The sequence below is a fragment of the Equus quagga genome, chromosome 5 (genome assembly GCF_021613505.1).
Source record: "Equus quagga isolate Etosha38 chromosome 5, UCLA_HA_Equagga_1.0, whole genome shotgun sequence".
NCBI classification, from domain to species: Eukaryota; Metazoa; Chordata; class Mammalia; order Perissodactyla; family Equidae; genus Equus; species Equus quagga.
The window spans coordinates 79,321,871-79,341,753 of NC_060271.1; the positions used below are offsets into that span (position 1 = coordinate 79,321,871).

General features: G+C 47.4%; 1 long non-coding RNA gene across 7 annotated transcripts in view; it reads right to left on the bottom strand.

The window, feature by feature from the left end:
* Positions 1–19,883, bottom strand: part of LOC124238863 (uncharacterized) — a 98,749-nt gene that overhangs the window by 66,056 nt on the left and 12,810 nt on the right. For 4 of the 7 annotated variants that reach the window (XR_006888427.1, XR_006888431.1, XR_006888428.1 and 1 more), the window contains exons 6-8: positions 4,668–5,307; positions 4,012–4,098; positions 1,387–1,504 (exon numbers count right to left, since the gene is read on the bottom strand). This is a non-coding gene — a long non-coding RNA (uncharacterized LOC124238863). Of the gene's footprint in view, positions 1–1,386; positions 1,505–2,147; positions 2,235–4,011; positions 4,099–4,667; positions 5,308–19,883 lie in introns of all 7 variants that reach the window. The other 3 variants (XR_006888430.1, XR_006888432.1, XR_006888433.1) reach the window with 2 other exon arrangements.

Consider the following 19,883-nt stretch of genomic DNA (forward strand, 5'->3'; position numbering starts at 1 on the left):
GAGGGCTTCATGGGGGAATGGAGGTCTGGGGAGAAAATAATAAGTTAGGACTGGGGGCACACTGATTTCAAGGTGCTAGTAGGACCTCCAAAAGGAATTACCCAGCTGTGAGGTAGAAACGTGGGTGCAGAGTCAGGAGGTGCATTGGTGATAGAGATATAGACTGGGGGGCCCTTACCTCAGGAAAGCAGGTTTGAATCCAGGGGGTGCTGTAAGTTCCCATGGAGAACACAGAGAGAGAGAAGAAGGTAGGCCTGGACAGGGAGCACCAACACTTAAAGGGCAGACAGACGAAAACTGCCCCTGAAAAATACTAACAAGGAACTCTCAGAGGTAGTCGTCCCCCAACATCTGTTCTGCCTCCTCACAGAGCAGTGGAATTTCTGCCTGGTTGGAAATCACAGTCCCCAGCGAGGTGAGGCCACGTGCTATGTTCTGGCCAGTGGGGTGTGAGCAGAAGTGACACTGCAGCTTCTGAGTCCTGCCTCTAAAGAAAGCTGCACGGCTTCCCCTTCCTTGTCTCCCCTTTCCCACTGGCAACAGGATCTGAAGCCACTGTCCAGGACTAAGATGTGAAAGTGCCACGCGGAAGATGGCAGAACAAACAGGAGATGGGTCCTGACACCATCAAACAGTCACACCAGCCTTTTCCTTGAGAGAGAAATGAATTTCTATCTTTCTTAAGCCCCTGTATTTTGGGGTCCTTGGGCTCGGAGGGTAGCAGAGAGGTCAAAGAGGAGAGTGGTCAGCGTACTCGGCTACTGCAGAGGTCAAAGGAGAGAGACCAGAGAAGGACTTGGCAATGAGGTCACTGGTGACCACAGCGAGCACAAACTCAGTGGGGTGGAGGGGCTGAGTGTGAGTGGACAGGCTGAGCTGTGAAGGGCAGGTTGACTAGAGAAGCAGGTGTAGACAGCAACTTCAAGAAGAAAGGCTGAGGGTGAGAACCAAGGGATGGGCTGTGGGCCGGTCACCGGCAGCATGGAGACAATGGTAAGAGACCCTGTGGTGCAGTGAGAGAAAGGGTGTAGGGAAGCCCCTTAGTTGTGGAAATGCTCTCAAGAAAAAATAAGTCCTGTGCTAGAGCACGGTGGCTGGATTAACCAGGCAGGCTAGATACGAGAGGTCAATGGGTAGGGACATCCCAGTGCACGGGACCCACAAAACACCCCAAGATCCTGAGGGAGACCAGGAGAAAGGAGAGAACTGCCAGGGCAATGCGGGGTGGGAGAATCCTGGTTGCTCGCGGCTGGGCAGGAGGGAGGTTTGGACAAGGCTGGAGTCCAGTGTTTCATGATGGGTATGGGAAGGAGAAGGGTAAGAAAAGCTCCCACAAAGGGCCATTGTCAGCACATGCAGGCTGATCCGGGGTCTACCCACACCTACTTCTCTCAGGTCGCAGCCTTCATGGAGCCATCAGTATCCAGTGCTGGGGACACTGGCTCTATCCGAGCTGACGTCTGCTGAGCAAGCAGGGCCAAGGGCTCAGGGGCAGATTGGGGACCTGATGCAGAAGAGAAAGTTAGGCCAAGAGGAAGAAGAAGGAGGGATCTATCTCTTGGTCTTGGGCTTTCCATCTCTGGAACAGGAAGACTGGGACTGGAAAGGTCTGGGTCAGGAGGAGGTGCCGAGTAGACGACCGGGGACATGCCGGGCCTGAGGTTCCCCTGGAGAGTAGCCGGGAGACAGAGGGTCGCAGACTCTGGTTCTCACGTCGCCAGGGCTGAGGGGAGCATGGCTGGAATGCACCACAAGCCAGTGTCCATCCCCCGGGGCAGCCAGTGGGGAATCTCCAGCCCTGAAGTCATCGCCACCAGAGGAGCCTGGACCCTGCCATGGAAAAAGGGTCCCGCAGGGGCGCCCGGCGCCGGCCGGCAAGGATGAGCTCATAGCTGCTTGTCGCCTCGTCTCCTCTTTTCCAGGCATCTCAGATTTCGGGATGTTGGGAGTATCTAACAGGAGCAGAGGACAAGAAGGGGGCTGGGCTACAGACCCAAGGTGGGCCAGCAGTGCTCCCCTCTGCCAGAGCTCGGCTCCTGCCTTCCTTGCTTCATCATAGGCCAGATCCAGGGGGTATATCTCCCCTCCTCACTTCCCTATTAAGGCATCAAAGGAGCCCTAAGGACAAGACACCTAAGAAAACGCACCTGTGTGATCTGGAGGGGAGACTGCATCCCTGTCCTCTTTCACCAGCCCAGACAACTTATCGCATATTTTTCTTGGAAATGAGGATCCTGGACCCAAAAGGAATAGGAGATGGAGGAGAGGGGGTTGTCAGGGTGACAGGAGCCTGGCGGGGCTGGAGACATCATGGGGGGAGACAAGGAGCTGCCACACGACACAAGACAGAACACTGTGCTGAGAGTCACAGCATATGGCCTCAGCTCCTGCTCCACCACTTCACAGCTGTGTGACTCTGGGGAAGCCACTTTCTGTCTCAGGGCCTCTGTTTCCCATCTGTGAAATGGCAATGTCACCTGACCATAGAGGGTTTTGAGGATCAATTGAAAGCACAGAACTAGGCTTTGAAACTTCACAGTTCTTTGCACCCAAGGGGAACACATTATTGACGCAAGTAGAGTGTACTTTCTTTTATGATTGCTGCACTGTACAACCCCAGGGGGCACTATTCACTCTGTAGCCTGTAAGTATGGCACCCCTTGTGATGTGATCGGTGCTCTGGGGAGTGATGCAGACCTGCAGACCCGACACTATGGCTGGGATAATGGCTGTCCAGAAGATTGCCTGCATGGGGAGTGGGGCTATTTGGGTCATTTGACCTTTGGGTAGCTCTCTGGGAGCCATGTCCCTGTAGGAGAATAATCCTGCTTAGGACACTGTAGTCTAAATGAGGTCATGATGCTTCCCAAAGTGGGGTTGCAGGAGGAAACCGGCCCATTGCATCTCATGAAGTTGAGATCAGACAGACTGCAGTTAATGAGACAGTCAACGAGACTGCAGAAGAGACAGGGACACCCTGGCTAAGTCTGGTGCCCAGGAGACTGGGTCAGACATCCCTAGAGGACTACCCAGAACCCCTGTGAGTTTATCAACTATAAGCCTGGATCTCCTGTCTGCACAGAGGTCAAGCACAGATATTATAGGCCAGAAGTGGCCTTGGAGGTTGAATACTCAAGCCTGACCCCTCTCCAGGTCATTGTCTCCTCTGTGGGAGCCTGAGGGACAGGGGCCTCTATTCTCAGAGGTGGCCAATCCACAGCTGGACAGCCCTCCTGGGCATCCAGAACTGGAGCGTCATGGTGGTTAAGTGTCTTTTCACCTGTAGGAAGAATTTTCCAAGGGAGGAGAGGGAAGGAAATGAGCCACCAGTTATTGAGTCCTTGATCTGTGCTGAGACCTGTACCTGCTATGTGTCCAACATACAGCAGGTGCTCAATAAGTCAAGTGCAGTGGGAATAGATGAATGGATGGACAACACGGGGAAAAACCCCAGGTCATTTCACCCCCTCACTATCTGCAGTGATCCTGCCTCCTAGGGGAGTGGCATACGCCTCTCCTAAGTAGGTAACTTCGTGTGATGCAAAGTCCCTTGAAGAGTCACATGGTGTGAAAGCTGGCCTCAGGGAAGAGAGATGGGAAGCAAAGGGAAATAATTTGCTCAGCACAGGAAAACAAAAATTTGACAGCTTCTGAAAAGAACCCAAAGACCCTGCACCGTTAGTGCCTGGGAGCTGGGGAGTATGGTAGCAGGGCTGGGCCGGCAGAGAAATACAGCCAACAAGAATGAACACAGAGGTGACAGATGGACTTTTCAGAACAGTAAAGTCTAGAGATCACTCTTTAAGCTATCACCTGGGCCAGGCTTACAGGGATCCACTCTCTAGAACATCCGCCCCACAGAGTAAATAAAAGTTGCTGCATATATGGCCCTGGTACTTGGAGATATGAAAGAATTTGTGGGGGTGAGGTGTCCATCAAACAAAACTAAAGACCAACATTTGTTGAAGAAAGGTATGGAGGTAGGGATTGACAAAGGGTGAAAATACACACCTTTGCTCATTTGCTCCTGTTCACAGCTCTGTGAGGGCAGTGGTCAATACGTCCAGCCAGCAGAACTCTGGAAATGGAAGAGTCTGCCTAATACATGGAGGATGTTCCATCGTTAGAGGTTTCTAAACAGAGTTCTCCCAATCCTCCAAACCCTGACAGTCCACAATTCTGTTAAGAGGGTCAAGAAAGTCCTTCTACTCATTGAGTCGACCTCTGCCTCCCCATCTCCCCATCTCCTCCCCTCTGAAGCGATACCTAGAAAGTTTTGGCCTTCACTTAGATTCAAGTCCTTTTAAGATTTGGGGAGAGCTGTCATGAAGAAAAACTTAGCTGTCCTCCTAAACCGTGTCTCTCTTGATTTGGGTAAACATCTGGACTGCACCTCCCAGACTCCCTTGCAGTTAGGCGCAACCACAAGACTAAGTTATGTCCAATGATACTTAAGCAGTAATGATGTGCACCACTTCCTGGCCTTGCCCATAAAAACCTCCCATGCCCTGCTCCTTATTCTTTCCTGTCCTGCTGACCAGGAGGTTGAATCCAGAGTGACTGGAAGCCACATGTTGAGGATGGCAGAGTTATCATCAATGGGTTTCCTGGTGTGAAGAGTTAATGTACAAGATGGGGATGGAGCATGCAGCATTCCCCAGACTTACTCGGCTGCGTAGCATTTTTGTCTGTGGTTTATGTTGCCAAATATCTCAGCATGGCATTCAAAACCGCCCATTCTCTGGCTCTAGTTGACCTTTCCATCCTTATATGCTGCTGCTTCTCTCTATGAATCTTGTGCTTCGAACAAACTTTCCCAGAACAGTTGGCTTTCTGAGAAGCCAGAAACACCAGGGGAACTAAGGAGCAATGGCAAGTAGGTTTGTGGATTTTGCCGTGACTTGTCCTGCCTCTAGCTGGTGTTCCCTCCCTCTAAACTGTTTTTCCTGAGGCTCTTCACATTGACCAAGTCCTTCCTCCACGACCAGATCAGCCTTCCACGAAGTGTCCGTTGTTCCTACTACCTCCTCTACTCTATGAGCAAACAGTGCCTATCGGTCATAAAAGAATTCACGAATATTCCAGATCTCCTCTTTCCAGGCACCTGAGAAGATTGCACTTCCTGGCCTCTTTTGAAATTAGTCTTGCTTTGGCCAAAAAAATGTAGAAGTTTGAAAACCCATAACATGCTTCACCATATTCTCTTTTCCCTCTGCCACAAGACTGGCAAAGTTACAGATGCCTCGAGGCTACTCCATCAGCCTGGATCCCAGAGTGAAAACGATGTGGAGACAAGCCACAGCCAACCTGCAATGTACATAGAGTGTGAGTGAGAAATTCTGTTGCTGAAAGTCATAGAAATTTTGGAGTCTTTAATTTCCATCCCATAACCTAGCCCAAGCTGACCAATACAGAAACAATGCATAATTCATCACATTCTCTTCTTATTGCCACGGTGATCCTAAAAGCACAAAGAATTGGATCTTACATCACTGTGGCCCATGGGTGACTATGAGAGCAGAACCACCTTCTAACATATAGTATTAGAATTAAACTTTTGCAATGCAAACTCCCTAAGGTGTGGGTGGCTGTTCATTACTACAGCATAACTCAGCCTATCCAGTTGTCTTTAGACTCTCTTCATATGTGTCTGTCTTTGATCTTGATTAATATTCCCATATTGATAATATTGTGTCTGTCATTGCTATGTTCAGCATCATTGCCTCCGGTACTAATACCACCATTCTCGCCATTATGAAATCTGCCATCTTGGCCATAATCAATCCAGCATCCCCACCACTATGAAGCCCATCATCACTGCCAACATTCTCACCACTACCACCTCCAATATCAATGCCACTATAGCTCCCACCATTGTCACCAGTAAGCAGCACCACTATCACTTCCACCTTCATTGCCATAGTTATCAATGCCATCCACATTACTATCACCTCCCCTTGTATCACTCCCATCACTGCCATTAACCCCACTGTTACCATCTCTCTCACCACCGTCACTATCACCACCATATTACCTCCACTATCACAGATCATATCCCCTTCTCTAACATCTCCGTCTTCACTGCCACTATCACCTTTATCATCAATAATTCAATCACTTTCATCATCCCACTATAATTATATTCACCATTACTTCCAATATCATCATCAATATCACTTTCACTATCACTAGCACCCTCACTGCCCCATCACTTCTTCTATCACTTCCTCTATTATGTTCATTATAAAACTCCCACTGTCGCTGCCACTTTCTGTACCTCTATCAGCTCCATTATCACACTGTCACCTCCAATTTCACTGCCACTATGACTATTGGGTTCTAAGAATCATTCACAGCTCTCCTCTCCCTCCTTGCTCTACCCTCAAGGAGGAATGTTGCAATAGTTATTCAGGTCTAAGAATATCTTATGGTGCACTGTGCTCATTAAGGAGATAGTGTGCCAGACTGAATCTCTAGCCCACATGGGTGCAGTATGAGGCCTAGGGACTGCTCCCCCAGGGAGAAGGCCCAATCGTCTCTCCTTTTTGGCTTGAATCTCTTCTTCCCACTCCCCTCTCTCCCATGTGGCAGCCACATGGTCCTGGAAAGGTCTGAGCAATGGAGCAAATGCAAGATGTTTCTGTGTTTCTTGAGCTCCCTTTTGTGGCTTTCTGGTGAGTGTGGACACATCCAAAACTTGGGTTTGGACCTAAAGGCTGTAGATGGAGCAGGTCTTTCAGCTGATTTTGGTTCTGAGCCATTTGGACTGACTTATTTGGTCAAGAGTTCTCCACATAATCTAGCATGGCTTGCTAGAGTTCTCATTTTTATATTCTATTTAAATCTTTATTTTTTTATCAAAGTAATACATGTACATATTTTTGAAAGTAAAATGTTCTACAAGGTTTATAATGAAAACCATAAGACTTCTGCTGCAATCCTGCTCACTTTAGAGTCCTCCTTTCCTGAGGCAAACACTTTGAATTGTTTTAACTCTTTCTTCTAGTGTTTATTTCCATATTTCTAAATGATATGGTGGCACTGGTATTTCTTGCATTTTTCAATTTTAGGTTTTATTTATTGGCCTTCTACTATGGCAGATGAGGATCAGCTCTCTTGTACCACCATTCACACATACACATGCATGCAATACTGATTTGATCAGAGCCATATTCAGGTTTCGCATTACAGTTAGAATATTACTATCATTCACAATTGAACCATTTTTCCTTTCTTATACAATGTTTTGGTTCTCTTGGAATTAGTAATTACCTTGTTTGGCCATTTGTTTAATTTTCCATATATCATATACTAATTCATCCCCAAACTTTCCAATGGAACTGAAACTTTCCTTTGAATGTACATTATTGTCAATTTCATTTTCTTCTTGGAGCCCTCCCTCCTAGAGTTCTCCATCTTCATGGTCAATATGGACTGACTGTTCTCTACATGTTTTACATGACTTTCATCTTGATACCTTCCTTCAGCATCATTCACAGACTTCCGTCTGTCTCTAGCCTGATTTCTAGATCCTTTGTCTCTTTCGTCTTCTTCAGTTTAATTCCTAGTTAAGGTGGATAGTATTCGCTAAATATCCTCCTGGAAAAGAATGCTTGGAAGGTAATTTTTTTAAAGGCCATTTTTGTCCAAAAATATCTTTGTTTTTATTGTCACACTCCATTGCTAGTTTGGCTGGGTATAGAAGTCTAGTTTGAAAATGATTTCCCTCAGAATTTAGGAGCAATGTTCATTTTCTTCTAGTTTATACGGTAGTTTTTGAGATCTTTGATGCAATTCTGATTCTCAGTAATTTATAAATAAACTTTTCTCCCCATTCTGGAAACTTTAAAGTTTTCATCTCTGGTGTTTTTGAGATTTTCACTGCAATGTGCCAGGAAGGTGAGTCTTTGTTTTTAAATTCAGTTTGCCATGAACTCATAGAAACTTTTCAACCTGTAAAGTCATGTTCTGCAGTTCTAGGAAGTTTTCTTGTATTGTTTCTTTGGTAATTTCACCTCCTTCCTTAATTTTATTTTTCTCTAGGACTTACATTTTTAGATGCTGCTTCTAGACTGATTATCTAATTTTTCTGTCACTTTCCATTTCTTTGCTATTTTTGTTCTGCTTTTTGGAAACTTTTCTTGACTTTACCATCCAACCCTTCTTTTAATTTTTAAACCAAGTATGGATGTTATATTTGAATTTCCAAGAACTTTCTTTTTTTCTGCTCCTTTTCAAAAAATAACCTCCAGTTCTCATTTAAAGGAGGTATTATCTTTTTTTATCATTCTGAAAATGTTAATCATAATTTCTGTCTTTTTCTTCGTTATTGTTTCCTCTATGTTCCTTTTCCTCTTTGTTTTGATCTCTGCCTTTCATATTGATGGGAATCCTGAAATATGAAGTAATTCTTAGCTGTCCATTCATATTGAAGTATAAGACACTAAAATTGTGACTGGAAGTGGTGGAAGGTGAAGAGAGAAAGTTGTTGACAGGTAGACTTCACCATAGGGTGATTGAGTGGGACTCACAGTTTCACTGGGAGACTAAATATCAAAACCTGTAGGTCTTTTCTCTTAGGGAAATCTGTCTTCCCAGGAAAGTCTCCTCCAATATCTTGCCTGCATGATATTAACCTGGCTTCCAGTGTTCTGGGGCTTGATGAGGAAGAGAGCTAAGAGCCTCACCCTTCAGGAAACAGGCTTATCTTTAATCCCCTTGTTTTCAGATTGGCTCCTCACTCCTCCCCTAGCTGTGCCTGGTCCTTCCACATCCAGAACCTTTCTGCGTCAACATCAATTAGCAATACAGTCATGTGCTGCATAGGGACATTTCAGTCAACAATGGACCGCATATACGACAGTGGTCCCATAAGATTAGTACTACATAGCCTAGATGTGTAGGGCTATACATCTAGGTTTGTATAAGTACACTCTATGATGTTCACTCAACAACGAAATCACCTAATGACACATATCCTCGTCGTTAAGTGACACATGACTGCTATTGTGTCTTAGATAAACCTCATTGACTATGATACTGCCACTGCACGAAGCTATCTGGTTCAACATCTCAGAGCATAAACCTTCTGTTTTCTGCCAGCACAGGAAGGGATGATTACCTGGATATATAGGGTAGAGGAATAAATTTGGATGGGGAGGCACTTACTACTTCTCTTCAAAATTTGTGAACAGTCCTCCCGTTTTTTACCCTCATTCTGAACCCCTGCCTTCAGAAGTAACTGGTGCTTCCACTTCCCAGGATTTTCTGGGATTCTGTGGCTAGAAATGTTTTGCTACCTATTGGCTCCTGCCATGTACCCGCACACCCATGCAGGCTTGGGTTTCAGTTTTCTGTGGTCTGCTAAGTCAGGTACCACTTATCCATCCACTTTCTAATTTCCAAATTCTTGACTTCTCTTGTCTGCTACTGTTTCCTCTCCCATTCTCTTTTTCCTTGTGGGTTTATGCCTTTTTTTAAAAAATTCCATTAATGACATTTTAGTGGGGCTTCTGGAAGTAGCCAAGATAAACATGTGTGTTCCATCAGGGATGATTAAGAAGTCTAATGTTCTTTATTGGAGTTTAGGGCCAAAGTAACAGTTAATCATAAAGCATTCTTCCACCTTGCTTTGACTGCCTCCTCTGTGCCTTTTACTGCTGGAGTGGATAACTGGTTGATGGTAGTCCTCATCACAAATTACCATATCTCACCATGACTTCAAATCAAGTGCAACGTAATCATCCCTAACAACACAAACATCATCACCTCTAACATACCCTTTATCATCACCCTCACCACCACTGTTAGCCTCATCACCACCATTACCCTCATCTTCACTTCATTGGCGCCTCCGTTATCATTGCCACCACTGACCCCACCATCACCTTAGCCACATTCTCCATAATTTCCTTCAGAGTACCCATCACCACTATCACTTCTGCTGTCACCACCACTCTCTCCTCCACCACTATCTCATCATCATGAATATCATCAACTCCACTGTCACCACTTTCATAATTTTCACCAAGACTTCCACCATCTCCTCCAGCATTATTACCTCCAGAGAGGTTTTTTTATGCTATATATTAAATATATTCTTCTTCCATATGAGTTGCAATAGCGATTTTCAGTAATATGGAGAAGGAGTGATTTCTACCTTTGAACACATGCAGCATTCTTCTTGTAGAAAAGAGAGAGGTGGAAAAGGACCTACTGGTTTCTCCAGTTCAAGCCACATACATGGAGAGAGGGTAGGGGAAAGAGCACATTCATTGAGCCCTTCTTAGGCAGTAGGCATCATACTGGACACATTAGGTAGAGTATTTTCTCTGGTAAGAACCATTGCCCCAGTTTTACAAGGAGGAAACTGAGATTCCCAGATGCTAAATAACATACTCAAGGCCACACAATTAATAAGCAGTGGAGCCAAGATTCCAACCCTGTGTGACTTCAAAGTCCATATTCTTTCCATTACACTATGCTGGCAAGAATCTCAGGAGCTTGGTTTCAGCACAATGGGTTATGACTCTGAGCAAAGACAGCCATAGTCATGGTCCCTGATCCCAGGGAGATCTGATCTGACAAGGCAGGAAGAAGCCGTCTCTCAAAAAGACTGTTATCTGATGGAGAAGACTCAACCCCAGCCTCACAGAACCTGTGCTGTGCCTGAAGGCCTCACTCAAGCAACCCTTTACAGTGCCCGAGCCCTGCCACCTCTCCCTGACCTTGGGTTCCCAGAGGGAGGGAGGGAGTGTGGACATCCAGTCCTGGGAATGCCTGGGGTTGGGAGAGCTGAGTTATTTTGGGATTGTTTACATTTGGAATCTTCCTGATCTTTGGTCCCAGAAAAACACCCACATGTTGGAAACTCTTCCGAGTTATTCACTGTTGGGGTTTTTCTTCATGTCCTTCAGCTTTTTCTTCTTGGATGGAAAAAAAATCTGCTAGTGATTAGTCACAACCTGTGAGGCTCAGCTTTTGACAGCCCCACTGAGAAGAGAGAGACAAAGAGGCTCAGAGAGGGGCCCATGGGCAGATGCTTCTGGGAAGGAAATGTGGTTCACGGCATTGACCTCCCGGGGTGAGGGATGGTCCATTTGCCTCCATCTGCCAAGGGACGATCGTTCCCTGGACCATGGCTGTTCCATTCCAAGCCCTCATCCCAACTTCACTGGGGAGCACAGGCATTAGAAGGAGGCCCAGGGGGTCAAGACCTAGGCAGGCAGGCTAAAAAGAGAGGAGAGAGGAGCAGGTGCCAAGTACAAAGGACGCCTGGCCCGTGGGGTCCCTTTGCCCGTGGTCTCCAACCATCCATTTCAGGGTGGAAGTCTAAGCTATGACAATCCCATATCTCTTTGGACAGCCATATGATCTCTGGCAGGTTTTATTACATTTTTGGGCTCCTGGAAATCCCAGGATGTGAGCGGGCCTTCTGCTATTTGTGAGAAGGCTAAGGGTTGGGTGGGGCTGAGCACGGTCCACAGAGACCAGGACAAAGGGAGATTGTTTGAGCCGAAGAACTCGGGCCTGGAAGTCAGATCTGGATCCAATTTTAAAATCTAAGGATTGTGAAACATGGTCGGGAGGGGGTAATAAAGGGAATTTGGGAAATCTCCCTTGATGTAGGTCTTTTTAAAGAGGTTTCAAGGCAACAAAGGGAAAATCAATTAATACAATAAACAAGAATACAGCAGGATGGCTTCATGTCAGGGGAATGGCAGAGCTGTCCCTAGGGTGTGTGGGACCCCAGGAAAATATGTTTTTTGCCAGGCTCCTGTCTATATAAACAATTTGAGTCATTCAAAATCAGTGTGTCAGCACCATTCTGAAAGCCCAGTCTCGTGTGATCCCAAATAAAAAAAATGCTTCACCAGCCAGGGGAGTAATCCACTCGCCAGACTGCCTGCCTGGAACTGAGCATGGCCATGAGGCCCCAGGATGACTGCATCGGCATGAGTCTCATTGCTTCTTGGGGCATCCAGTCGACCCCACACACACAGAGTAGAGGGTTGGAGGGTACTCAAAGGAAGAGAAATAGAGACTGAGGGCCACACAGGTCCCAGTCCAAGCTCAGGGTGCCCCTCTCAGATGACACTGCCAGCCGTGGTCAGTCCTAGCCATAGAGGGGACCTAGAAATTTCAAAGTAAGTACTCAAGGCATGAGGACCTTTCCCCAGGTTTAAGGACAGCACTGGGACTGAGAGCAGGAAGCCCTCAGCAGAGCACATCATGCCTCTACAGCAGGGGTGCTGAAAGGCAGGCAGAAACACCTGGTTTTTAGTCCTGACTCTGTCTTTGACTGGCTGTGTGACTTCAGGCCACGCTCTACTCCTCCCTAGGCCTCAGGTTCCTCATCCATAAACCGGTGATGGCCATGTCCACTCTGTAGAGCTGTTGTGAAGGTTAATAGTCCAGTGTTCTGGTCCTGCGTCTTTCGCAAAGGGTGGACTTGCCACGTGGGCGATATGGGCCAGGTCTAGAATCTCGGCCCTGACTTCCAGAGTCTCCAGGAGGATGCTAAACTGACCGACACTACTTCTCCTTGCCCCTACTGCTAGCCCTGGGGCTAGAGCTCTGCTTGTCTTGAGAAGAGGGGTCACTAAGCCAGGCCCCCTAGGGGAGGGCAGAAGGCCAAGGTAAAGGCATGTTATCCAAAACAGGCAGTCGAGGCCAGCACGGTTCAAGCTGCAGGTCTGACAGGTAGAGGAAGAAGGCCCAGACTGGGTCACCCAAGCGAGGTTCTTGAGGATGTTACACCAGCGGAAACACTGCCAGCTTGGACTGAAGGGGATGGAGGATGAAATAAGAGAAGGCCATATGACAATGAAAGCAAAGACTGGAGTGATGCTGCCACGAGCCAAGGAGTGCAGACAGCATTCTTGCTGGAAAAGGTGAGGAAATGGATTCTCCCCTATGGGGGCTACAGGGCCAGGGGCTGAGGAAGTCTTTGGGCTGGGAGCCATCCTGGTCTGCTCGTAGGGAAAAGCAGTGGCAGCCGAGCCCTCAGAGAAAAATATTCAAGCCTCCATCTTGATCCAGTCCTATGTGTGACGGAATCCTAGTGGCTGCCTAATACAAGTCCAGATTCCTGCCCCCAAACCCGCCCCATGAGCCAGCTGAGAAGTAGCCAGGGTCTGAAGGCCAGGTGTGGAGTGGGGATCAGCATTGGAATAAGCTAAGCATGCCCTGTCTCTCGGACTCCCTCTTTCTCTCCCGACTACCCAACCTGCAATACTACACTTAGGGGCCTCTCATAAAATACCACTGACAGCTGAAAAAACAACACTGACCTGCTGTTGCCTGTGGAGCTGGACTGAGGTCCCCTAGGACCCCCGGCACAATCAAACCAAGCTAGAAGCCCTTGACAATGACCCAACAAGGGCTCCCCAAGAGCCCATCATGAAGACACTCCATGCTCTTGCCGTCCCCAGAGCTTTATCCTGCCAGGTGGCCACCCTGGCCATCTGCCTGCTCTCCTCACACTATGGAGCCTCCGAATCCTCAGCCTGGGAGACAGCCCCTCCCCTACCCCCACCTCCATTTGGGAGCACCTCACTCCTCCATCTACGGCTACTTTTTTTAACAAAAATGTAGTCTGTCAAAGGATGTTTTCTTCTTACTTGCAAATTTAAATGAAAAATCTTACCAAGATAGAAAAATCAATTCTATTTAATTACAGTGCACATTTAATGCACCAAAATTATCAGAAAGAAAAGACTCTCAGGTCCATCGATGACCCCAGAGTGAGGGTGTGAAGCCACAGGTGCAATGCCACACCTAGCAATGCAGCCCCACCCTAGTGACAGAATATGGCATGGGTATTGGCCCCACCCAAAGACAAGAAAGAGCTAAGTGACTGCTGGGTCCAGAGAGCTGGAATGGAGGCAGAAGCGGTCTCCATAATTGTGTCCCAGATGTCATCCAGGCCTAAGATTTGCCAAAGTGGAGGAAGGATGGGAAAGACCCCTAAGAAAGCAGGATAGGTGAAAGGATCTACACCTGAGGGGAAGATTGAGGCCCAAAGTATTGGGATTATGGCCACAGGACTGGTGGCCTTGGCCTAGTTTGGTGACATCAGGAGGCTGGCACCACTCAGGTCAACCAACACCCTTCTGCTCAGGACATCATGATCATTTATCATAACAATATCCTTTTAGGTCACTTTTGTAACTAACTCCCCCAGGGAAGGAGGTTGTGCATTATTTCTGCCATTTTACAGATGAAGAAGCTAAGGAGAAGTGATGACACTTACGTCCTTCCCTGGCTGACACCCTTCTTCATAGGCAGGAGCCTGAGGAGGACCTCAGGGGAGCAGTATGGAGCCCCAGGAGCCAGTCCCAGCCCTGCATTTGGGTGGAGCCCCACCCTTGCCCCTCACCGCCCCCTGGTGAATGGAAGCCAAAGTAGCCTGAGCTGGTCATAGAACATGGCTCTCAACAGGACAGGAGAGGCCACTGGTCACCAGGAAGTAGCCCAACCTTCTTGACCTGGCACACTCACCCCTACTCACCAGCCAAAACTCCTAGGCCAGGGCTTCTGGCCTGGACTTACTCTCCAGAAGAACTGACACCTTGGAAACCAGCCCTCACTCTGGCAGAGAAAGATTCAGCCTCATCTCAAGCACTTGTGCCCAAACATGCCCACTCCATTCTGCTTAGGCCACTTTGTGCTGGAATCAAGCCTGGGCCCAGCCTCCACTGACAGACTGGGAGCTTCTTGCTTATTTTCTTCATTTTAATACCCTGCTCTCTCCCTCCCTCAAAAAACTTGTGTTTGGTGGTTGATACTTTCTCCTCGCAGATACCCATCTGTCTGACTTGAATTTTCCTCCAAAGACCAACAGAGATCCACCATGTATTTGCCATTCAATGAATGGGTCTGAGTCTCCCCATTTCCCAGATAGAGAAAGCAAGACTCAGAGAGGTTGGGTGACTTGACTGTCAGGACGTACTCAGTCCTGGACCACTGGCCTCCCAGCCTGGGGTCCTTTTCCCCAGACAACCTTGCTGTGGCCTCCCCAAGTAAAATCCAGGAGCTGGGACAGGAACTGGGACAAAGAGGAGGAGGACACTGGGGCCCAGGCCTTGACCCCAAGTTCCTATTTATAATCCTTGTTCCGGAGACGGCCACTTAAACACACATTCCTGATAACTGAATAATCTTTGGCACCAAGCAAAAAATAGCCTGTGGCCCAGACCACAATTGCACAGCTGGAGCAGGGTGAGCAGGGGCAACGTGGGGCTCGATGGTGCAGAACAGGCTGCTGAGGGGGGAGAGGGGTGGCAGACAGGGCCGGGGTTGGGACAAGTGAGTGGAACGGCAAATATAGCCAGTTAAATATAGCCTTGCCGGCCTGGACACAGTGCCAGCCTCCTCTGCAGGGAGCGTTTCCCAAATCGGCTTGGATCTCCTTTTCCCAAAGGAAGTGAGAGCCAGAGTCTGGAGGGGAGGAGCTGGAGGGACCTTGATGGCAATGGAGCCCAAGGCTCTGGAGAAGTCTGCAAACACACTGGGGACCAAGAGTGGCAGCTCTGCTGGCATCTTCTGGAAGTGCTAGTCTGATGGGGGAGGTGTAGCTGTGCTCTGAGGCAGATAGTAGAGGGTATCTCATTCCCCAAGCCAGCTGTTCCCGGCCCCATGCAACTTCCAATTCCAGGAGGACTGATGCTGAGGCCTCTTCTCCAAGAAGGCTCAGACCAGGACAGAAATGGATGTGAGAGACATGGAAAGTTCTGGAGTCCAGAGCCCTGAGGGATCTCTGAAGCAAGTGGGGCCTACCCAGGTGGGGGGCCTCAGAGAAAGCAGCCATGGCTCCTCCTTTTCTCAGGGCCCACCTAGAGCAGGATGCTCCAGGCCCCAGCAGGCCCTGGAGTCATCAGGGTCTCATGCAGAAATGAAGAGAACATCCCTGTCCCCACTACTGTGCTGTGGGTCCCAAAGCACCACTACCTCCGCCCGCAAATCCCACAATGTCCAGCAGTTTCACTCTCTGAAGGGTGTGATGCACACTCAGCATACTTTGCTTGCCCTCCCTTCAGCCTCCTTCCAGTTTGGGGGAATCCCCCTCCGGTGGGTCTTGTGGCAAGCAACATCCCACTCCTACTTCAGAAGGTGAGGGGTGCCAAATCCTCCCCTCACTGTCCCTGACAGTCAGGCACAGGGACTCTGCTATAGCTCAGTCAGGACCCTGCTGAAAGGAACCCCCCAGCCTTCCAAGGCTGTGGCTGTCAGGAGTTCTGCGATGGGGTGAGTGAAGGGGCTGGGCCATGCAGGCCTGGCACAGTCAGCCCCGGGGTCCCTTCATTCCAGGAAGATGCTCCAAGAGCCCACCATCTGCCAGATGGTATGCTAGTTACTGTGGGTACCAGAGGGAATGAGACTCAGAAGCTGCCCCAGCAGCTGCTCACAATCAGGTGTGCTGAGAGAGAGGATGCAGGCCAGCAGGAAGCCTTGCCAATGGGGTACAGGGAAGGGCTAAGGCCTGGGAGGCAGAGTGGATGAGGAATTCCACGCAAGAACCCTGTGTATAAACAGCCAGGGTGAAAGGGGGGGAGGCTGTTTGAAGATGCGGAAGAAGGTCAGTGTGGCTGGTACTCAGAAGGAGAAAGGGAGAGACAGGAGATGCAGGACGAGGTTAGAGAAGGGAGTGGGAGCCAGAGCATGCCTCAGATTCCAAGTTAAGGGGATTCTTCCTGAGGCCAATAGGGAGCCATTGAAGAGTTTTAAGCAGGGGATAACCTGATCTATTCATATGTGAAAAGGATCCTTTGGCCACAGCCTGGAGAGCGGATGGCAGGGGGCCTAGACAGGATGTGGGCAGACCAGTTAGGAGGCACTTGCAGGTGACCAATGGTAGTAGCCTGAACTCAGGTGATAGAAAGAGGAGGTAGACAGAGGTGGGCAGTCCTGAGACATATTTAGGAAATAGAAACCACAAGACATAGTGAATATTTGGATGTGGGAAGGAGAGACAGAGAGAAGCAAAACATTTGTTTATTTGTTCATTCATTCATCAGCTATATAATGAGAGTCTAACACACGTGAAGTTCCTTGCTAAGTACTGGGGATACAGTAGTGAGCAAGACCACAAGGTCTCTGCTCTCAGGGGTTACATTCTGGTGGCTTAGGGGCAAAGTGAAACAAACATGTAACAAATACAGGATCATTTTAGGTAGTAATGAATGCTGTGAAGGTGATAAGCAAGGTAAACAACACAGAGTGGTTTGGGAAAGGGCCTGCCTTAGATAGGGTGTCCTTTGAAGTCATTTCCAGAGAACAGAATCAAAATGCAAAGGGTCAGAGCAGGGAAGAGCTTGCAGTCTTTGAGGAACAGAAGGAAGACCAGTGTGACTGGGCTGTAGTGAGTGAGAAGAAAATTGGAGAAAATGAGACAGGATTAGGTGGCAGCCAGATCTTGTAGGCCACAGGAAGGCATTCCGGTTTTATTCTAGGTGAAATGGGGAGTCACCAGAGGGTTTTTAAGCAGGGGAGGGACATGATCTGATTTACGCTTTTTTAAAAGACCATTTTAGCTGCTTTCTGAAAAAGGGATGATGGCCATATCTGTTTGCTAGGGCTGCTGTAACAAAATACCACAAACTGAGCGGTTTAAACAACAGACATCTATTGCCTCACAATTCTGGCAGCTGGAAGTCCAAGATCAAGGTGTTGGGAGGGTTGGTTCCTTCTGAGGCTGTGACAGAGAATCTGTTCCAGGCCTCTCCCCCGCTTCTAGTGGTTTGCTGGCAATCGTTGGCTTTCCTTGGTTTGTAGAGCTACCGGCCCAAACCCTGCCTTCATCTTCACATGGCAGTCTTCCTTTGTGTGTGTCATTGCCCACCTTCCCCTTTTTATAAGGACACAAGTCGTACTGGATTAGGGCCCATCCCACCCTAATGACCTCTTCTTAACCTAATTAATTGCATCTGCAAAGACCCTACTTCCAAATAAGTTCACATTCTGAGGTACTAGGGAAAGAACTTCAACATATAAATTTTGAGGTGGGGACACTATTCAACTCATAGCAACGGCCATTCACTTCTGTGCTTGGTTAAGTAAAATTTTATACTAGAGATCTTAGATAGCTACACCATTGAGTGTCCAGTGAAGAACTAGTGGATGACGATGCTCTTTATTGAGGTGGTGACACTGAGGAGGAGCAAGTGTGGGAGGAAATGATGAGTTCAGCTTTGAACGTGATAATCTTGAGGTGTCAGCAAAAGATGCAAGAGGAGTAGCTAGCAGGCAACTGGACATACGCTGTGGAGGACAGGAGAAGGGTCCAGGCTAGGGATGTTGATTTGGGAACCCTGAGCATCCCAGGCAGTAATTAAAGTCAGGGAAATAGGTGAACTCATTGGGAAACATGTAGAGGAAAAGGAAAACCAACCTAGGAGCTGTGCCCTAAGGCCTGGACCAAGAAGAGTCCAAAGTAGATGGAGAAGAGGCAGCAAAGACAGGTAGAAAATTGAGAAATAGTGATGCCATGTGAGCCAGGGGAAGGTGGTTTCAAAAAGGAGCAAATTGACTTCTACTTTTGGTACTGGTGGACTAAGTTATTTGGATCAATCCTCCTACTGAAGACAACTGAAAGTGATGAGGGGTTTCTTTTAAAAACATAATCTTAAGAGCGTAGAAGAGCTTATGAGAAAGTTGGGATTTCCTGGAAAGGTAAGGGAACACCCCAATCCTGAAGGCATTTGCCAATCTGTAAGAAAAAGCTTCAAAGCCCAGCTGTGATTTTTCATACCTCTCATGAAGAAGGAGAAAGTTGGGAAAGCCCAGGGCCTTCCCAGGGTCGATAGAGCACCCCCACATTAAGCTGGAATTCTGAAGTACTGAATCCTTTGGGTAAGGGTGAACTGAAAGTAAAATGACCACTCACTTTCTCCTCCCCTGCCCCCCACTTGCCCCCCGTTCAAGTGTACACATGCACACACACACACACACACACACGTGCCTCCCAGGATTACGCAGAGGGTTGACGATGCAGAACAGATCTGGGGAGAAGAGATAGAATAGGAGGGAAGGAGGAAGGGAGGGAAGGAGGAAGGGAAAAGAAAGAGTGGATGAAAAAGCCATCACTAAGAAGTCATAAAACAAAGCCAGACCCTCCACTGGAATCAACAACCAAACTTGTATCACTGGGAGAGTTCAAGGAATTTCAAGCTGTGAAATTTTGTGTAATTGGCATCATACGTGTAGTCTGATTTTTTTTCACTAATATATTAGTTAAAAGCTAACACTTTTAATCCAATTAAATGTGTTTACAGAAGATATCAAAAACCTGAGGATATACCTACCAAACAAAAGCTGAAGTAGCTGTGTTAATTTCAGATGAAATGAACTTTGAGGCATTGCCAAAGATAAGGTGATCCACTCACAATCATGAAAGATTTAGTTCATCAGAAAGGTATGACAAGTTTAAACTGTATGCACCTAATAACATAGCCTCGAAAGTGTGTAATGTAAAAATGATCAGAACTTGAAAAAAATTGACAAATCCACAATCACATTGGGAGACTTTAACACATTCTGTTAGTAACTGATACACCAAAAAGAAAAAAATCAGTAAGGATACAGAAATTTTGAAAAACAGGATTAACAAACTTTACCTAATGGACATATATAGAAAACAGCACTCAACGACTGCAAAAGATACATTTTTTCTTCAAACATACTTGGGTTCCAAAGAAAATCTCAACAAATATAAAAGAATGAAATCATAAAGAACACATTCTCTCATCCCAATGCAATTAAATGAGAAATTTGGGACAAAAAAAATAATGGAAAAATCCCCTTATGTTTGGAAATTAAGAAACACATTTATATATAACCCAAGTGTCAAAAAATAAATCATAAGGAAACTAGAAAATATTTTT